Source organism: Bos taurus, chromosome X (assembly GCF_002263795.3).
Source record: "Bos taurus isolate L1 Dominette 01449 registration number 42190680 breed Hereford chromosome X, ARS-UCD2.0, whole genome shotgun sequence".
NCBI classification, from domain to species: Eukaryota; Metazoa; Chordata; class Mammalia; order Artiodactyla; family Bovidae; genus Bos; species Bos taurus.
In genome coordinates, this window is record NC_037357.1 from 131,132,614 (window position 1) to 131,152,948 (window position 20,335).

The following is a 20,335-nucleotide window of genomic DNA, read 5'->3' on the forward strand; positions in this document are numbered from 1 at the left end:
TTAGAAGCTTAGAGTCCAGAATCCCTGTGGTGGCAGCCAGAAATGTAATTAAGGAAAACACTTATTTAAGTTTCCCCTCCCTTCAAAACATAATCTCATATTATTTAGAAAACCTTGGAGAGGAACAATAATTTGGGGTCAACTTTTGAAGAATGTTAGATGACTGCTAACTGGACCCTGTGACCTTATTTAGAATGAAATTATGTGCTAAGAGATTTTAGGAGTTGGAATTTTTTAAAAGGTGTTATGCTTTCTCAAAGCCCCAAAATAAACCTTTCATATAAGAATGCCAGGAACACTAGCTTATTGCCTCTAAACTTTGCTTTTTGAAATCTACTGAGTTCCTGCAGGCAGGATATGAAAGACTCAGTTCTCAAGAAAATCCTTTTCCCTCAAAACCCCAGTTCACTTTGAACAAACACAATACACATAGTCTATCACCCTTTCCTCTCCCTCTTGTAAACGTCAGCTCTACCAAAAAAGACGCATCTTTCCCATTTCTGGACCTATTCTGTCTTTTTAAAGGTGCAAGCATGAAGAAGTAAAACAAAAATTAAAAACCTGTCAAATGGTTGGTCAAAATTCTGGGCTGTTAACCACTTTCATCCCCTAGAGAACTAAATGGCAACCCACTCCATATTCTTACCTGGAGAATCCCATGGACAGAGGAGCCTGGCAGGTCCCAATCCATGGGGTTGCATGAGTCGGACACGACTTAGTGACTAAACCACCACCACCAACAACTACTTTCATCAAGAAGCAGTCAAATCACATAGCAAGAGTGCTACTTACAGAGTGAGACTGGCATAACTCTTTCACACTTTTATGAAAATGTATTTCCTCATTTGTTTTGCAGTAAGCTGTATATGTCACTTCTTACAAAAATGCAAGACGTCTTTCTAGCTCATTTTGAAATCCTGGAGAATCTTTCCTGATCGGTTTGAATCTTGCTCTCAGAGTTCATGAAACCATTATTCTCCAGGGGCCCTCTGGGGCCAGGGACTGAGTCACACACTTTATTTGCATTATCTCATTTCCTTCTTTAAACAGTCCTGGAAATGAGGTCATACTTTCAGATTTGGGGGATTGAGGGAAGAGAAGGTAATTGGAAGAAAAGGCTCCATGCTCAGGTTTTATACTCAAATATCAAAGTCTGAAGTCTATCCCTGGTATGTTACACAGTGTCTTTCTAGAAAATTGCTAATAAATATTTGTTGAACGAAATTGACTTGTAGATGAGGGTCTCCATTGGTCAGATGATGACATGTGCACTTTTTAAACGCACATTGATATGACAGCTGCCACAATACAATCTAACCAAATTCTTTCAAATGAAGTTAAAGATACCTAAGCACTACTATAGCCATCTTACTACTAGAGTCACTGCATGGAAAAATAATGAATGAACCTTTTGGTCAACCCAATATTTGCCTTGCAAAATCAGATCCTAAGGCAGGAGGAGGAAGGGATCAGAAATTTAAAAACCATAGGGAACACATGATTAGAAATAATCAAGCCATTCTTTCTAAATTAAGAAAACCAAGTAATATAATCTCCTCCAATAAATACACATGCAACACCAAGAAATTTATCTGTGGTATTAGAGAAATTATCCGGCATTCTGGAAAACTGAAATTCATGCTGAAAGGTTTTCAGAACAAACAACAGAAGAAATGCAATATCTTTGGCCTTTCTAAAGAAAAGTCAAAGAAGTGGTGGCTATTTCCAGCTGTTTGGAAGCTGGCAATAATGATATTATTGGAGGATGTAGCTGGAGACTAACATGATTACGTCTGGCTCAATAACAGAGTTCTCAGCATATCTCAGCCTTGTCACATGGAAACAAACACTGTTTACAGAAAGAAACTGATGGATGTCTGAGTTTTCAGCTGGACCTGGAATAGTCCACAGTGACCAAATCATTGCTCCGTCAATTCTTTGGTGCTCAGCTTTCTTTATAGTCCAACTCTCACATACATACATGACTACTGGAAAAACCATAGCTTTGACTAGACGGACCTTTGTTGGCAAAGTAATGTCTTTCCTTTTTAAGTTGCTGTGTAGGTTGGTCATAGCTTTTCTTCCAAGGAGCAAGCGTCTTTTAAAATTTCATGGCTGCAGTCACCATCTAGAGTGATTTTGGAGCCCAAGAAAATAAAATCTCTCACTGTTTCCATTGTTTCCCCATCTATTTACCATGAAGTGATGGGACCAGAACTCATGGGCATGTCTGGGTCAGTCTCTTATGGGGGTCACTGCTCCTTTCTCCTGGGTCCTGGTGTGCATGCACAAGGTTTTGTTTGTGCCCTCCAAGAGTTTGTTTCCCCAGTCCTGTGTAAGTTCTGATGGTTCTATGGTGGAGATAATGGCGACTTCCTCCAAGTGGGCTTATGCCATATCCAGGTCTGCTGCACCCAGAGCCCCTGCAGCAGACCACTGCTGACCCGTACCTCCACAGAAGACACTCAGACAGAATTCTGGCACAGTATCTGTGGGTTGGGCATGCGTTTTTGTGCTGTTCCCAGGTCTGAGCAGCTCAGGTGACTAGGTGCTTGGTGAGAGCACTGCCACAGGTGGGCCGTGCATCTTAATCACCTCCCCGGTCGTGGCTGCTCAGTGTCCTGGGTGCACCAGGAGAGGACCAATTCAGATGTGCTGTATGTCTCCTCTGGAGAGCTGATCTCAGGCTGAGACCCTCCTGGCAGATGTCAACCATCCAGGAATCCAGGAAGATATGGTTAGCAGCTGGGAGCCTGCTCACAGTTTGATGGAGTATGCCATCTTGGGGCCTGAGATTGTAGCAGCCCTTTGCCTTCCAGCTCTGGATGTAGCAAGCCTGCCTCTCTGCCTATGGATGGGGAGGGACCAGTATGAAGCCAGCTAGCTCTTCTTTGGTATTAGATAAATCCTTTGTTCTGTGAGCAGGCCAGGCTGCACATTAGGTTGCTAGGTTAGAGCCTTTCGTGGGAAAGTTCTCTTTCCCATGAGTGTCCAGACATGCCCATGAGTGTCCAGGAGTCTTTGGTGGAGGCGTGGGTTGGTGGTGGCCTGCTTCAAGGTCGGAGGCACTGAGTGCAACAATGCCTACATGGGATCTTTTGAAGAAGGTCGCCATTATCTTCATTACCTCCACCATAGTTTGGTCTTAGGTCAAGCAACAGGGAGGGAACACAGCCTGGCCTATCAACAGAAAATTGGATTTAAGTTTTACTGAGCATGGCTGCTACTGCTAAGTCACTTCAGTTGTGTCCGACTCTGTGTGACCCCACAGACAGCAGCCCAACAGGCTCCCCCGTCCATGGGATTCTCCAGGCAAGAACACTCGAGTGGGTTGCCATTTCCTTCTCCAATGCATGAAAGTGAAAAGTGAAAGTGAAGTCGCTCAGTCGTGTCCGACCCTCAGCGACCCCATGGACTGCAGTCTTCCAGGCTCCTCCGTCCATGGGATTTTCCAGGCAAGAGTACTGGAGTGGGGTGCCATTGCCTTCTCTGAGTATGGCCCCATCCATCAAAACAAGATCCAGTTTCCCCTTCATGTAGTCTCTCTCATCAGGAAGCTTCAATTAGCCTCTTATCTTTATCTATTAGAGGGCAGACAGAATGAAAACCACAATCACAGAAAACTATCTAAATTGATCACATGGACCATAGCCTTGTCTAGCTCAATAAAACTATGAGCCATACAGAGTAGGGCCACCCAAGACAGATGGATCATGGCAGAGAGTTATGACAAAACATGGTCCACTGTAGAAGGGAATGGCAAAAACAAGTCAGTATTCTTGCCTTGAGAACCCCATGAACAGTATGAAAAGGGAAAAAGATAGGACATTGAAAGATAAACTCCCCAGGTCGGTAGGTGCCCGATATGCTACTGGAGATCAGTGGAAAAGTAACTTCAGAAAGAATGAAGAGACGGAGCCAAAGCAAACACAACACCCAGTTGTGGATGTGATGGGTGATGGAAGTAAAGTCCAATGCTGTAAAGAGCAATACTGTGTAGGAACCTGGAATGTTAGGTCCATAAATCAGGTTATATTGCAAGGGGTCAAACAGGAGATGGCAAAAGTGAACATTGATATTTTAGAAATTAGTGAACTAAAATGGGCTCCTTATTTCCAAATTCAGACTTAAATTGAAGAAAGTAGGGGAAACCACTAGACCATGCAGGTATGACCTAAATAAAATCTCTTATGATTATACAGTGGAAGTGAGAAATAGATTTAAGGGACTAGATCTGATAGACAGAATGCCTGATGAACTATGGAATGAGGTTCGTGACATTGTACAGGAAACAGGGATCAAGACCATCCCCATGGAAAAGAAATGCAAAAAACAAAATGGCCTTCTGGGAGGCCTTACAAATAGTTGTGAAAAGGAGAGAAGCGAAAAGCAAAGGAGAAAAGGAAAGATATAAGCATCTGAATGCAGAGTTCTAAAGAATAGCAAGGAGAGATAAGAAAGCCTTCCTCAGCAATCAATGCAAAGAAATAGAGGAAAACAACAGAATGGGAAAGACTAGAGATCGCTTCAAGAAAATTAGAGATATCATGGGAACATTTCATGCAAAGATGTGCTCAATAAAGGACAGAAATGGTATGGACCTAACAAAAGAAGAAGATATTAAGAAGAGATGGCAAGAATACACAGAAGAACTATGCAAAAAAGATCTTTATGACTAACATAATCACGATGGTGTGATCACTCACCTAGAGCCAGACATCCTGTAACGTGAAGTCAAGTGGACCTTAGAAACCATCACTATGAACAAAGCTAGTGGAGGTGATGGAATTCCAGTGGAGCTATTTCAAATCCTGAAAGATGATGTTGTGAAACTGCTGCACTCAATATGCCAGCAAATTTGGAAAACTCAGCAGTGGCCACAGGACTGAAAAAGGTCAGTTTTCATTCCAATCCCAAAGAAAGGCAATGACAAAGAACGCTCAAACTACTGCACAATTGCACTCATCTCATATGTTAGTAAAGTAATGCTCAAAATTCTCCAACCTAGGCTTCAGCAATACGTGAACCGTGAACTTCCAGATGTTCAAGCTGGTTTTAGAAAAGGCAGAGGAACCAGAGATCAAATTGCCAACATCCACTGGATCATGGAAAAAGCAAGAGAGTTCCAGAAAAACATCTATTTCTGCTTTATTGACTATGCCAAAGCCTTTGACTGTGTGGATCACAACAAATTGTGGAAAATTCTGAAAGAGATGGGAATACCAGACCACCTGACCTGCCTCTTGAGAAACCTATATGCAGGTCAGGAAGCAACAGTTAGAACTGGACATGGAACAACAGACTGGTTCCAAACAGGAAAAGGAGTACGTCAAGGCTGTATATTGTCACCCTGCTTATTTAACTTCTATGCAGAGTACATCATGAGAAACGCTGGGCTGGAAGAAGCACAAGCTGGAATCAAGATTTCTGGGAGAAATATACATAACCTTAGATATGCAGATAACACCACCCCTATGGCAGAAAGTGAAGAGGAACTAAAAAGCCTCTTGATGAAAGTGTAAGAGGAGAGTGAAAAAGTTGGCTTAAAGCTCAACATTCAGAAAACGAAGATCATGGCATCCGGTCCCACCACTTCATGGGAAATATATGGGGAAACAGTGGAAACAGTGTCAGATTTTATTTTTGGGGGCTCGAAAATCACTGCAGATGGTGACTGCAGCCATGAAATTAAAAGACGCTTACTCCGTGGAATAAAAGTTATGACCAACCTAGATAGCATATTGAAAAGCAGAGACATTACTTTGCCAACAAAGGTCGGCCTAGTCAAGGCTATGGTTTTTCCACTGGTCATGTATGGATGTGAGAGTTGGACTGTGAAGAAAGCTGAGTGCCGAAGAATTGATGCTTTTGAACTGTGGTGTTGGAGAAGACTCCTGAGAGTCCCTTGGACTGCAAGGAGATCCAACCAGTCCATTCTGAAGGAGCTTAGCCCTGGGTGTTCTTTGGAAGGAATGATGCTAAAGCTGAAGCTCCAATTCTTTGGCCACCTCATGTGAAGAGTTGACTCATTGGAAAAGACTCTGATGTTCGGAGGGATTGTGGGGAGGAGGAAAAAGGGATGACAGAGGATGAGGTGCCTGGATGGCATCACCGACTCGATGGACGTGAGTCTGAGTGAACTCTGGGAGTTGGTGATGGACAGGGAGGCCTGGAGTACTGTGATTCATGGGGTCACAAAGGGTCAGACATGACTGAGCGACCTAACTGAACTGAACTAAAATGGACTGGAATGGGTACATTTAACTCAGATGGCCATTATATCTAATACTGTGGGCAAGAATCCCTTAGAAGAAATGGAGTAGCCATCATAGTCAACAAAAGAGCCTGAAATGCAGTACTTGGATGCAATCTCTAAAACAACAGAATAATCTCTATTCGATTCCAAGGCAAATCATTCAATATCACAGTAATCCAACTCTATGCCCCGACCCGTAACGCTGAAGAAGCTGAAGTGTATGGTTCTGTGAAGAACTACAAGACCTTGACCTTCTAGAACTAACACCAAAAAAGATGTCCTCTTCATTATAGGGAACTGGAATGGAATGCAAAAGCAAGAAGTCAAGAGCAACCTGGGTAACAGGCAAATTTGGCCTTGAAGTACAAAACGAAGCACGTCTAAGCCTAACAGAGTTTTGCCAAGAGAACGCACTAATTATAGCAAACACCATCTTCCAAAAACACAAGAGAAGACTCTACACATGGACATCATCAGATAGTCAATGCCAAAATCAGACTGATTATATTCTTTGCAGCCAAAGATGGAGAAGCTCTATATAGTCAGCAAAAACAAGACCAGGAGCTGACTGTGGCTCAGATCATGAACTACTTACTGACAAATTCAGACTTAAACTGGAGAAAGTAGGGAAAACCACTAGACCATTCAGGTATGATCTAAATGAAATGCCTTCAGTGGAAATTCCTACAGTGGAAATGACAAATAGATTCAAGGGATTAGATCTGATAGATAAAGTACCTGAAGAACCATGGATAGGGGTTTGGGACATTGTATAGGAGGCAGTGATCAAGACTATCCCCAAGAAAAAAAAATGCAAAAAAGCAAAATGGCTGACAGAGGAGGCCTTACAAATAGCTCAAAAAGAAGAAAAGCAAAAGGCAAAGGAGAAAAGGAAAGGTATACCCATTTGAATGCAGAGTTCTAAAGAAGAGCAAGGAGAGATAAGGAAGCCTTCCTCAGTGATCAATGCTAAGAAATAGAGGAAAACAATAGAATGGGAAAGACTAGAGGTCTCTTCAAGAAAATTAGAGATACCAAGGGAACATTTCAAGCAAAGATGGACACAATAAAGGACAGAAACGGTATGGACCTAATAGAAGCAGAAGATATTAAGAGGTGGAAAGAATATACAGAAGAACTGTACAAAAAAGTTCTTCATGACCCAGATAACCACAATGGTGTGATCACTCACATAGAACCAGACATCCTGGAATGCAAAGTCAAGTGGACCTTAGAAAGCATCACTATGAACAAAGCTAGTGGAGGTGATGGAATTTCAGTTGAGCTTTTTCAAGTCCTGAAAGATGATGCTGTGAAAGTGCTGACTCAGTATGTGAGCAAATCTGGAAAACTCAACAGTGGCCACGGGACTGGAAAAGGTCAGTTTTCATTCCAATCCCAAAGAAAGGCAATGCCAAAGAATGTTCATGGGGTCTTAGAGTCGGACACAACTGAGCGACTGAACTGATGGTACCAGATGCCATGATCTTAGTTTTTTATTTTTGTGTTTTAAGTCAGCTTTTTCACAGTCTTCTTTTATTTTCAACAAGAGGCTCTTCATTCCTCTTCACTTTCTGCCATAAGCGTGGTGTCATCTGCGTATTTGAGGTTACTGATATTCCTCCTAGCAATCAATTCCAGCTGTGCTTCATCCAGCCTGGCATTTTTCATGATGTACTTGCATATAAGTTAAATAAGCAGGGTGACAACATACAGTCTTGATGTACTCTTTTCCCAATTTGGAACCAGTCTGTTGTTCCATGTCTGGTTCTAACTGTTGCTTCTTGACCGTCATACAGATTTCTCAGGAGGCAGGTCAGGTGGTCTGGTATTCCCATCTCGTGAAGAATTTTCCACAGTTTGTTGTGATCCACACACTCAAAGGCTTTGGCATAGTCAATAAAGCAGAAATAGATGTTTTTCTGGAATTCTCTTGCTTTTCCTATGAGTCACCGTATGTTGACAATTTGATCTCTGGTTCCTCTGCCTTTTCTAAATCCAGCTTGAACACAGAGAAGTTCTCGTTTTATGTACTGCTGAAGCCTGGCTTGGAAAATTTGGAGCGTTACTTTGCTTGCATGTGAGATGAGTGCAATTGTGCCTTAGTTTGAGCATTCTTTGACATTGCCCTTCTTTGTTCCTGGAATGAAAACTGACCTTTCCCAGTCCTATGGCCACTGCAGAGTTTTCCAAATTTGCTGGTATATTGAGTGCAGCACTTTCACAGCATCATCTTTTGGATTTGAAATAGCTCAACTGGAATTCCATCAACTCCACTAGCTTTGTTTATGGTGATGCTTCCTAAGGCCCACTTGACTTTGCATTCCAGGATGTCTGGCTCTAGGTGAGTGATCACAGCACTGTGGTTATCTGAGTCATGAAGATCTTTTTTGCATAGTTCTTCTGTGTATTCTTGCCACTTCTTCTTAATATCTTCTGCTTCTCTTAGGTCCATACCATTTCTGTCCTTTATCGAGCACATCTTTGCATGAAATGTTCCCTTGGTATCTCTAATTTTCTTGAAGAGATCTCTAGTCTTTCCCATTCTATCATTTCCCTCTATTTCTTTGCATTGATCATTGAGAAGGCTTTCTTATTTCTCTTTGCTATTCTTTGGAACTCTGCATTCAGATGGATATATCTTTCCTTTTCTCCTTTGCCTTTTGCTTCTCATCTTTTCTCAGCTATTTGTAAGGCCTCCTCAGACAATCATTTGCCTTTTTGCTTCTTCTTCTTGGGGATCGTTTTGATCACCACCTCCTGTACAATGCTAGGAACCTACATTCCTAACACAGTTCTTCAGGCACTCTATCTAGCAGAGCTAATCCCTTGAATCTATTCGTCACTTCCACTGTATAATCATAAGGGATTGATTTAGTATTTAATTATACTGCAATATAGATATATATGTGTGCTTCTTAGGTAATACATAAAATAGAAATTTCTAGCACAATTTTGAAGTCCTACTACTGTTACATATGTCCAGGATAGTGTTGACCACTGGCAATAGCTAGTTTAGAGGCCAATGGGAAGGCAGACCTTTAAAGAAATCAGTTGAATAGGTTGAAGAAATAATAACTATTAGAGTATAGACTCATACTCTGGGATACTGGGGAGGGTCTCTTAGCATAGAAATGGTTTCTATGAGGAGACATTATCAGTGCTGAGGTTTCAAGACATAAACATGTTATCCTTACCTAAAAATTAAGAAAAAAATTCAATTTAGTAGGCACAGTATCTTCATTAGTAAGGCAAGAGATTATGCAAAAATAGCAAAAATTTTTCTGAAAAACCATTTTTCTGGAGTTCATAAAACAAAAGACTTAATGTATGGTGTTAATGTATAACTTTAATGAATGATAGCTCCCTCCTTTGTAAAGCAGCCAAAGGAAAAGTCCAACATAACTAGAACACAGAGGAAATATATCTCATTTTAAACAAGACAGATAACTTTTTCTTCTTTCCCAACAAGGGATGCAAACTAATCTTTATTGTATGTTCCATCTCCAAAGAAAAAAAAAGGATAAATAAAAGAGAGCTGCTGCTGCTGCTGCTGCTGAGTCACTTCAGTCCTGTCCAACTCTGTGCGACCCCATAGATGGCAGCCCATCAGGCTCCACCGTCCCTGGGATTCTCCAGGCAAGAACACTGGAGTGGGTTGCCACGTCCTTCTCCAATGCATGAAAGTGAAAAGTGAAAGTGAAGTCGCTCACTCGTGTCTGACTCTTCGCGACCCCATGGACTGCAGCCTACCAGGCTCCTCCATCCATGGGATTTTCCAGGCAAGAGTATTGGAGTGGGGTGCCATTGCCTTCTCCTAAAAGAGAGCTATAAGACACCCTCTGAGAATATAGATTCATTTTTTGAAAATCAAAATTCATAATTGAGTCCAATTTAAGAAAAAGAAAGAGAAAGAAAAGGAGAAAGAGAGGAGGGAAGGGAAGGAGAGGGGTGGGAAGGGAAGGGATGGAAAAGAGAGAGGGAAGAAGACATTCAGAACAAAAGCTTAGTAAATGTTATCAAATCCTAGTAGCCTGCTCTTGACATTTCAGCATTTTAAAGAAGATGGACTAGTTCTTCCCCTTTAAAATTCTACATGCTGCCCAAAGATGTATAAGTTTCTTTATATTATTAGGAAGACCTGCAGATAAATAGCAAAATTCCTAAAAGCTCAGCCTCTTAGGGTAATTGTGAATAATGCTAAAGTAACATGGCTGTGAAATGATCAGAATCATAGTAGAGTGTTACAAATAACATTCTTCAAAGTGAAAGACCAAACAATTTTCAGGAGATAATAACCAACATTCCTCTAAATCCTGACCATTGTAAATAATAAGTTTTGCCACATGAGCAATAAACCAGGAAGACTTTGGATACATCCACATACACACAAGGTGGTAGAATCAAAGGCAATGTAGGAAAAAGTTAACTTAAATGCTGAATAATATTTATACTCATAATATGTAAATGGCAGCTGAGTGCTACTCATAAAATTTTAGTAATGGTAGGAGCCTTAGCAATCAACCTTATCTCCCTTACAATTGTAGTCAAAACAAAACAAAACAAAAAAAAACATGAAATAGAAAATCATACAGTCACATTTCACCTACTTCATAATTTTTCCCCTTAGTAGCCCAGATAGTATGATTTTATTTAGCTCCTAAAGAGGAAATCTTGAACTACTACTGTCTGGTAGCCAATTACTCCTTCTGAGGGTACCATGCGTATCTCTTTTTTTGGTTAAATTACAGCGTTTATACTGTCTGCTGAGACAAAAATCATCTTGTTAAATATCACCTGAAAATACCACAAAAAATATTATTCAGGTTACATAACAAATGCACTGGGAGGAGGGTCAAAGGGGTGTTAGAGGAATTCTGGTACAAAATCCTTTAATCAGATTTTCTCCAAATACATTAATTTAGTCAGATTGTTTTGTTCACACTAAGAACTAAAGAAATGAGAGTTTTCATTTGGGAGGAGCGAATGGATGGAGAAGGTGAAGGTTGTAGGGCTCAGAACTATCTCTATGAAACCAAAATATATTACCCAGCAATATTATTTATCCAGAGCAACTTTGGCCATCCCGAAATGCTCAGTAGGTCTGTACTTGTCATGAAGATTCCTCTAAATTAATCTCAGAGTTTATTTGTGTCCACAATAATTCCAATGGAAGACATACCACCTGAGCATCAGTCTGCTATTTAATTAGAAGACTAGTAAACCCATGGTCAGATGTGTCATTATCTAGAATAGCTTCCATGGAAAACTGGGGATGACCAATGCTTGCCCCAGGCCTCACCTCGTTCCTTACCTTTGTAGTGCTCACCACCTAAATAAAGTGAGCAGCAGCATCCTGATATGGAGACAGTTTCCTTCATGACGTCATATAAGGGACCACGAGAAGGAGGATGCAATCCCAAAAAGAAAAACTCAACCACTTAACATGGAGGCTTTCAATACAACCTGGTACCCATGTTTGGAAACAGAACTCTGAAGTCAGATAGACCTGTATTTGAAGAACTCAAGTCTCTCTAGTCTTGTCACCAGCTGGGGAAAATGACTTCTCTTCGTGGTTTAGAGAAAGATGTAGTGACATGTAAAGCAACACCACAGAGATTAGCAATGGAGTGACTTCTCAACACACGTCAGATCTTCTCCCTGAACTAGACTTTCTCCTTCATTATTTTGGACTACTGCTTCCCTAAAGACCTACCCTATGATGAAGATTTTCAGGGTCTCTACATATTGATGGGTCTTCAACACCTGATATAGACAGAACCTTTGGTTCCAAAATTTTGTAGTTATTTTTTTTATCAGGAAAAGATAAATACATATCCCATGGATTTCCAGGCTGATATAAAGTATTTTCAGTATAATATCATTATTAAACTGAGAAGGATCAAGTAAGAAAACAAATAAATCAACTGAGGCTAAGAAACAATATTTTCACTTCATAAAAGGCTTTTTAAATAATTCAAATAAATCTTTGTCACAAATAAAATTGAATTTCATGTGGAATCAATGATATACCTTTTGACCTGTAATCTGCCAAAAGCAGACAAACAGAAAATTGAAAACAGTCATATAAAAGTTACGTTGATAGGAATCTGTGAATAGATCATAGTGTGTTGGGTTGGCAGGAATAGTGAAGACCTCTCTGATTTACCAGTAAGGTGGAAGGTAAAAGCAACACATATTAAATTATGACTAAGTATTTTTGAAACAAGTCTTTGTGGCAATAACTTCTTAATTAATTCCTTCTAACTTAGCCAAGACATACGCATATAAAACTACTGAAACCATATTAAATTATGACTAAGTGTTTTTGAAACAAGTCTTTGTGGCAATAACTTCTTAATTCCTTTTCACTTAGCCAAAATATACACATATAAAACTACTGAAACCCTTATTTATAGTCACATAGACCAATGTGGGATTAACAGAGAAAGTCACCATCTTACAAACAGTAAATCCATAGTCCTATAGGCTTTAATTAAAAGACATTCATCATCCAGACATTAAATGAACTTGAAGGAAATAGAAGACAAAAATATCACCTTTTAGATTGCTGATGATTCTGGAATGCTGTGATTGGGAGAGCTTAACATCCCCAAAAATAGCACCAGATTTTAAAAAACAACCCTCCAAGTGGTTTAATTAGTGGGCAAACCAAATCCTCAAAAATAAGTTTGTACATATAAAAGCCAGCATGCAATGTTCCAGGGGCCAAGTCATAGCTGTAATAGTCTGTATAACACACCGCCCCCGTATTTAACCAGACGTTTTTCTTTTGGAAAAGTAACTAAATCTACAGATCACTAGGTACCCTTTTCCCTATCAAACTGGAGTCTCCACTTGATATGAAAAATCTCTACACTCCTTCACTTAGCTCATATGGTATTTATGTGGTGTTAGCTAGAATGTGAGCTCTGAACCCAGACTTAGTACACATGTTGGAACACCAACTCTTCCCCACTTCCTTTACCTTTGTTACAATTTCTGTACCTATAAAATAAATATAATAATAGTTTTAATTCACAGGGTTATTAGTATTTGGCTTAGTTTGGGTTTACCCAGGAGCAGACTGTAAGAGAAAGATTCTAATGCAGGGGCAGGGAAAATATACAAGGAGAATAAAGCAGCCAATAAAGAATGTACCATACAGCCAGCTACCACAGGAGTTTAATCCTGTCGGGAAATTTTGGAAATGGTTTAAACTCACATCTCTGAAACAACCCATATGAGGTACAAAGGAGCTGGGGTATTTATACACCAACACTTGTCAGTTAAAGTGCTCCCAGACAAAAGTACAACAGCCAAAACAGTTCCAGAAAAGTTCCTCAGCCACAAAGATGCAGATACTGCTGCTTGAAGTCTGCCACTGCACAATGACGTGGGCGAGGCTGAATGAATTAATGTACCTGAAGTGTCTAGACCAGTGCACAGCTCATGCAAAGAGTTCCATAAGTGTGACTTACTATTACTTATAATATCAGTATTATTATTATTACTTTGCCCAGAGGCATCACCTAATGCCACTCATATTTATGTCAATGGCCTACTACCAGGACATTTGTTGATGCTCCCAGTAGAGTAGCTATTCCATAACATTTGATGATCATCAATATGTTGAAGCAGACTCAACCAAAACGGCTCAAACTGAGAAATCAGGGAATATTAGCATCTGCAAACTATCATCCTATGAGATGAAGTGCAAAGCAACGACAACCTCAAACAGAAATTCCTTTTCCATGAACCACTGAGTCTTTCTTTACCCTCATAAAATCCACCACCTCTGCCTTGGCTGGCAGTATTAGGCATGACCCTGAATGCCTTGCAACAGGCTGCAGCAGTTTCTTCAATCTGCATTCTATAGAAATGCCTGACCCAGAACTGACGTCTGCCAGAACGTGGGTTAAAACATTACCAAAGGAGATAAGCAGACTCTAAAAACGTCCTCTTTTCAAATTGCTGCATCTATAAAATTCTTCCTGGATTCAAACAGGGAGCCTCAGACACCAAATTAGCTAGACGCAGCAATCACTTATCGAGGCCACAGACACTGGATGACATTGAATCCATGTATGGAGCATTAACTGTGTCTAAGCTAATTCAGACAGTGGCAGCATGGTGGGTAATGGGTTGGGAGAAGTGACTATGATGTGGAAGACAGATCTGTCTCAAAGAACATGGAGACCTGTTAGGTCTCCACCAGTAGAAGTGGTTTAGCCATATTAAATACCAATCACTATGGACCTGTGCTTACTTTTGATGACATGTAATGACAAGAACAAAGTGTCAAGATTTGTCACAAAGCATGGCACATTGAATTATCATATGATAGAAGTTAGGCTGAAGGGGGATGTGAACCAGGTTGCATGGAAACTGAGCCTTTCAAAAGGAAGTGGTGAAGAGACCCCCTAGTTCACTACTCAGCATTCAGTCTTTTCTTCTTCCCCATATCAACAGCCCAACTTGCTCCCAGGAGATAAATGTGCCCAAGTAAACGACTGTAGCTCCCATCCAGCTTCCCTTCAAGTTACGGAGTGTCTGATGAGTTACAAATTCTCTGTCTTTTTTACTTCCTCCCTTTCTGATGGAGCACAAATATCATCTTGTCCTCTATAGGGGCCTTGACAGTGGAAGTCATGTGCTAAGGATGCAATGGCAAACAGGCAAGGGAGCTTAGGCCTCTGATACAGTCTATGGAGCCACCATATTGAATCTTGAGTATCTATCTCTGGAATGATACAAGATGAATACTTTCTACACTATGACATCTTTAAAACTGGGATGAGACTTACAGTTGATAGTGTTTTAAATTGTTCTCTACTAAGTAATTGCTCAGAGAAGGCAAAGGCACCCCACTCCAGTACTCTTGCCTGGAGAATCCCATGGACGGAGGAGCCTGGTGGGCTGTAGTTCATGGGGTCGCTGGGAGTCGGACATGACTGAGTGACTTCACTTTCACTTTTCACTTTCCTGCATTGGAGAAGGCAATGGCAACCCACTCCAGTGTTCTCGCCTGGAGAATCCCAGGGACGGGGGAGCCTGGTGGGCTGCCGTCTATGGGATCGCACAGAGTCAGACACAACTGAAGTAACTTAGCAGCAGCAGCAGCAAGTAATTGCTGTTTGCCTTGAAGATGTGTGGACAATATAGTCACTGCTATTTCTATGGGCTTCACTTCAATGGAATCATGTTCTGTATTGATACAATTCATGTTAAGCTTAAATCCCATTTAAAATGTCTTGCAAAAGATTATACTATGATTCAATGTTGAAATGGAAAGTTACTGGTATACAGAAAGGCATGGAAACAGAGCAGCAAGCTATGAATTTGATATTAGGAAAGAAAACATTAATGACTGAAGAATTGAAAAGATTTTCACAGTTTTTTAGTGAGGTGACAAATTCTTTCAGCAGGAAAATACCCACACAAGTATACAAAGCTGTGTTGTAGTGTGCTACAAAGACATATACTCAGAAAACTATTGCCTCTCTCAGGCCAAGCAAGGAGAACTCAATCATCAAAATGTGCAGGTGGTTATTAGGAATTTGGAAGAAAAATCCAAAAGACAAAAGTGGGGATTATTAAGAAATGCCACATCACCAACACTATTGATGTTACAAGACAATATTGAATGAACAATTGTGGACATCAGTGATTATGAGTCAAAAAGGCATTCAGAAGGGACTCTGAATATGAGGTTCAGGACTGCCCTAAACAATTTATTCTGCTTATGTTATTTTTCTTTCTGCATGTTCAAGAGTGATACATGAATAAAACTCTAAGCATAGAAGAGACCAGCAGACAGAAAGGAAAATTCCGAGACCATTTCTGTAAGTTGGTAGTAAGATGAAAGGGGCCTGAAGGAAGGAAAGGCAACAACAAAAACTTACATTTAAAGTGGTATTTGCTAGAGGTAATGGCCTCAGAGAAAATATACACTAAACAGCCTTTAGCAAGATTTGGGGATTAAGGAAAGAAAATTTTCTTCACCAGGGTTAAAAGTAACAGCATTTTAGGGGATTGTGGGCAGGATCAGTTTTGAGGGATCTGAAATTGACATTTTAACTGCTATTCACCGCTAGCAGCTTTTGCTTTGATTACATTTTTATGATTCCATCCTAAAAGGGGCAAAAGCAGAACTTAAAAGTTCCTGACGCAAGGTGGTTACATCTCAAAAATCAATAACGGGGCTTATTTATTGAAGCTGAACACCAATGAGCATGAGCATGCTTGGTCGCTAAGCCGTGTCCAACTCTTTGCGACCTCATGAACTGTAACCCGCCAGGTCCCTCTGTGCATGAGATTTCCCAGGCAAGAATACTGGAATAGGTTGCCATTTCCTCCTCCAGAGGATCTTCCTGACCCAGGGATCATTTATACCCATGATTCCTGTATTAAGCCCACACCAAGGAGCATTACATGGCAATTATGAAAAAAAAAATTAGAAGTACAGAGAGTAACATGGATGGATCTTAAAATCCCAAGGCTCAGGAGAAACACACACAGTGATACATAATACTGGAAAAAATTTCTTCACATTGAAACAAATATATATATATATATATATATATATATATATAACAATGATACTCACTTGAGAAAACACATGCATGCAAAAAAGATCCACACTAAACTCATGAGAATAATTCCCTGGATGTGTAAATAGGAGGGGTACAGGGATGAGATGAAACGAACAAACTATTATTCAATTCAGCCAGTGATGGTAATGGGTCACAAACTGAAAAATAATGAACTACATCTGACGCCTCTTCTCATGAAAAAAGTCTCTGCATAAACTGGAAGTTTAAATAAGCTTCAATAAATAGGCCCCGTTATTCTAAAATTCAAGAGAGAAATTGTGCATATATTATTACATACTTAAAAAAATAGATAAAAGGTAGTGAACACAAAAGAACTTAATAAGCACTTTTAAGAATTACTAAAAACGTACCACTATTCAAAGGTGATACTAATCAACACCTTTCCCCCTCAAAATCTAAATAAAATGTAACATTGAGTGATTTTTGGTAATTGCCCTTTTAATTTTATTGAACAATGCTTTCAGTAAAATCGGAAAACATCAAAATTTAATTGAATTTATTTTTAAATCTACTATTCAATGATTAAAATATTCTTCTGTGTTTCTTTAATGTGTTTACCCAAACTTCATTTCTTCTGCTAATTTATTTTTCGCATGTTAAATTCTGGAGTAACCTTGTAGAGGTAAATTCTAGAAATGTGATCTGCATTTCTCTGTGTCACTCTGCTGTATTAATAATTTCAACATGAGAACCCATCTACAAGCTTTGCTGTCTTCAATAAATGGAAAGATTCATACACTCCTCAGTTGCACTTCTAAAGAAGGGATGTGGAGCACACAAAGAGAAATAGTTTAGGAAATGGAGAAAGCACATCCCTGTTGGTTGGAGAAAACAGGAAAACTGCATCAACACAGCAAGTGTCCACCTACCTTACACCGACCAGGGTTTCTCGGCCTTACCCCTATAGACGGGGTAGGTCAGACAGTGCTCTGCTGTGCGTGCTATCCTATGCGTTGTTGGATGTTTATCAACATCCTTGGCTTCTACCCACTGAATGCCAGTAGCAACCAACCCCCCACAATGTGAAGTGGGTACAATCACTCAGTTGAGAAGCACTACTCTATAGAATAAGGGCAACAGCCTGAAATCCACTGCAGACCAAGCGCTGTGAATTACCAGTGTTCAGGAAAGGCTTAGGCTTCATCGACTGTGTGCCTTGTACCATGGGGAGTACTATTTTATGCTACCTCACTACGAAGGTGTTTAATAAGAACAACAACAAAAACAGCACCACTAGATATCAAAAACTTACTGCTGCCTCTTGTCCTTTATTCTAGTAAAGGCCTACTCATTTTCTTCCATGGAGATAAACTCTCCTCCATCAATTACGAATAGGGGAAGGATTGCCCACCAAGCAGTCTCACTCACTCCTAGCCAGTGGAATGAGTGGATAATTTCTCTCATTGAAGCAAAAGAAAGAGGAAAAGGGCAGAGGCCATTCATCCTCATGAAGAATCCTTGAGAAGCCATCCTGTTGCTCCTTCTCAGATTTAGTAAGATGCCCTTATTTTTTACCCTTTCTGATACTTGTCTTTGAATCCTTAGAGTGCCTTCATTTATTTTCTACTTTGGCTAAATTAATCGGTTTGGGTTTTGGGGATTTGCCATCCAAGGATCCCAACCGGTCAACAATCATTTATTGCAGTGAACTATGGGGCTACGCTGATGGCTCAGACGGTAGAGAACCTGCCTGCTAGTGCAGGAGATCTGGGTTCCATTTCTGGGTGGGAAGAATCTTCTGGAGAAGGAAATGGCAACACACTCCAGTATTCTTGCCTGGGAAATCCCATGGACAGAGGAGCCTGGGGGCCTACAGTCCATGGGGTCACAAAGACTCGGACAGGACTTAGCGACTAAACAACAACAAAACCTTGCCTGAGCACTGTGCTCTCACTGTGGCACACGTTGCCTCAGTCACAATCAGCTAGTAATTCAGGGCCCAGCATGGCACAGGTCATCTTCTTGTTACGGGAAGCAGACGCGAGGCTGTGGTGTGCACCTTCTCCATTCAGGCAGCCGGGGAAGCATTCGGAGAGCTTCCTCAAACAGCAAGTGCTTATGTCTCGCACAGAGAGATTTTGACTCAATGGGCCATGACAATGTTTTTCAGCAAAGTGCTATTGAAAATGTACTATGTACAAGGCAGTGTCCTTAGTTACTTAATTTGCAATCACGAGTAGAAAAAACAGGAGGAATTATATTTTTAGTTAAAAGAAAACTGAAAATTAGATGTGGTATCATGACCATAGAATTTGGTGGTAATCTCATAAGGCCCGCCCAGACTTTAGAGTATAAACACCCTTTTTGCCTTACTCAGTGGGTCTTAGATTTTAGTGTATTTGACAATGACTATACATGGTTGTTATACCCAAAATCATCTATGATAAACTGTATGGTTGATACTTTTGATAATATGCTAGTTTTGCAAAAAACATACATTTTGGGGTCTTTTATAATAAAAGGGCCAAAAATATATACTTTGCAAATCCAAACCCATATACTTTGTGGCCCTTTATAGAAGAAGTCTGCTGACATGAGGATTTTCTTGTTTAATCCTTGTAACAGCCCTGTGAGTAACAACAACTAATGCATACTGACGAATTCTGTATACAATTTTGAATACATTGTTTCACTTATTGCCTTCAACAATTGTCCTACTAGGGAGGTACTATTGGAACTCTTATTCTAGAGATAGAGAAACTGAGGCAAGTAACTTTCCCATATCTACATGGCTCACAGTTGTTGGAACTAGTACTGTAATTCATGTCTGGTGACTCTGAAGCTGCAGCTCTGTGTTAAATTGCATGTTGTCACTTTCAAGCTATGGCAGTGTAAAAAAATTTATAGAAAGAAAACTCAAATAAGTTGAAGACGGAACACTTATCTCATCTTTGCTCTCCTGAAGAATGGAGTGCTCCACCTGTCGGATCTAGAAAGAAACAAGATGAAAGACATCCCAAAGAAGCCTTTCTCTCTGCATTTATCTCCGATTATTTCTGGGGTCCATCAGGGAGCTGCACAGGGCCATCTACCTGGCGGAAGAGGCCTGCCCCGGCATCTCGAACACCATGGTGGCCCAGCTGGCGCAGCAGCTACAGAGATATTCTCTAAGTGGTGGAAGAACTTCATCCCATTGAAATCCCTTTATCATTTGGGGTTTTGTTTTTCTTTTTATTCTCCACGCCAGGATAGCAAAGCCCGATAGTAAGAAGAAAGACTCCCTCCCTCTTCTTTCCAAGCAATAGCTCAGCTAATGAGAGACTATCACAACTCAGCCGATGGAAAGCCACGGCCTGTTTGTTTGCTCTAGCCTCCTAACTTCCTTTCCTATAACAGAGTGCTCCTCTCCATTTTTGCAGGGGACTCACACAGGGACCGCCATGGTTGAAGAATTGTGATTCTTTGCTGATCCTGAATAAACCCATTTTTGCTGTCTACTGGTTTTAGGTCAACAGTACATAGA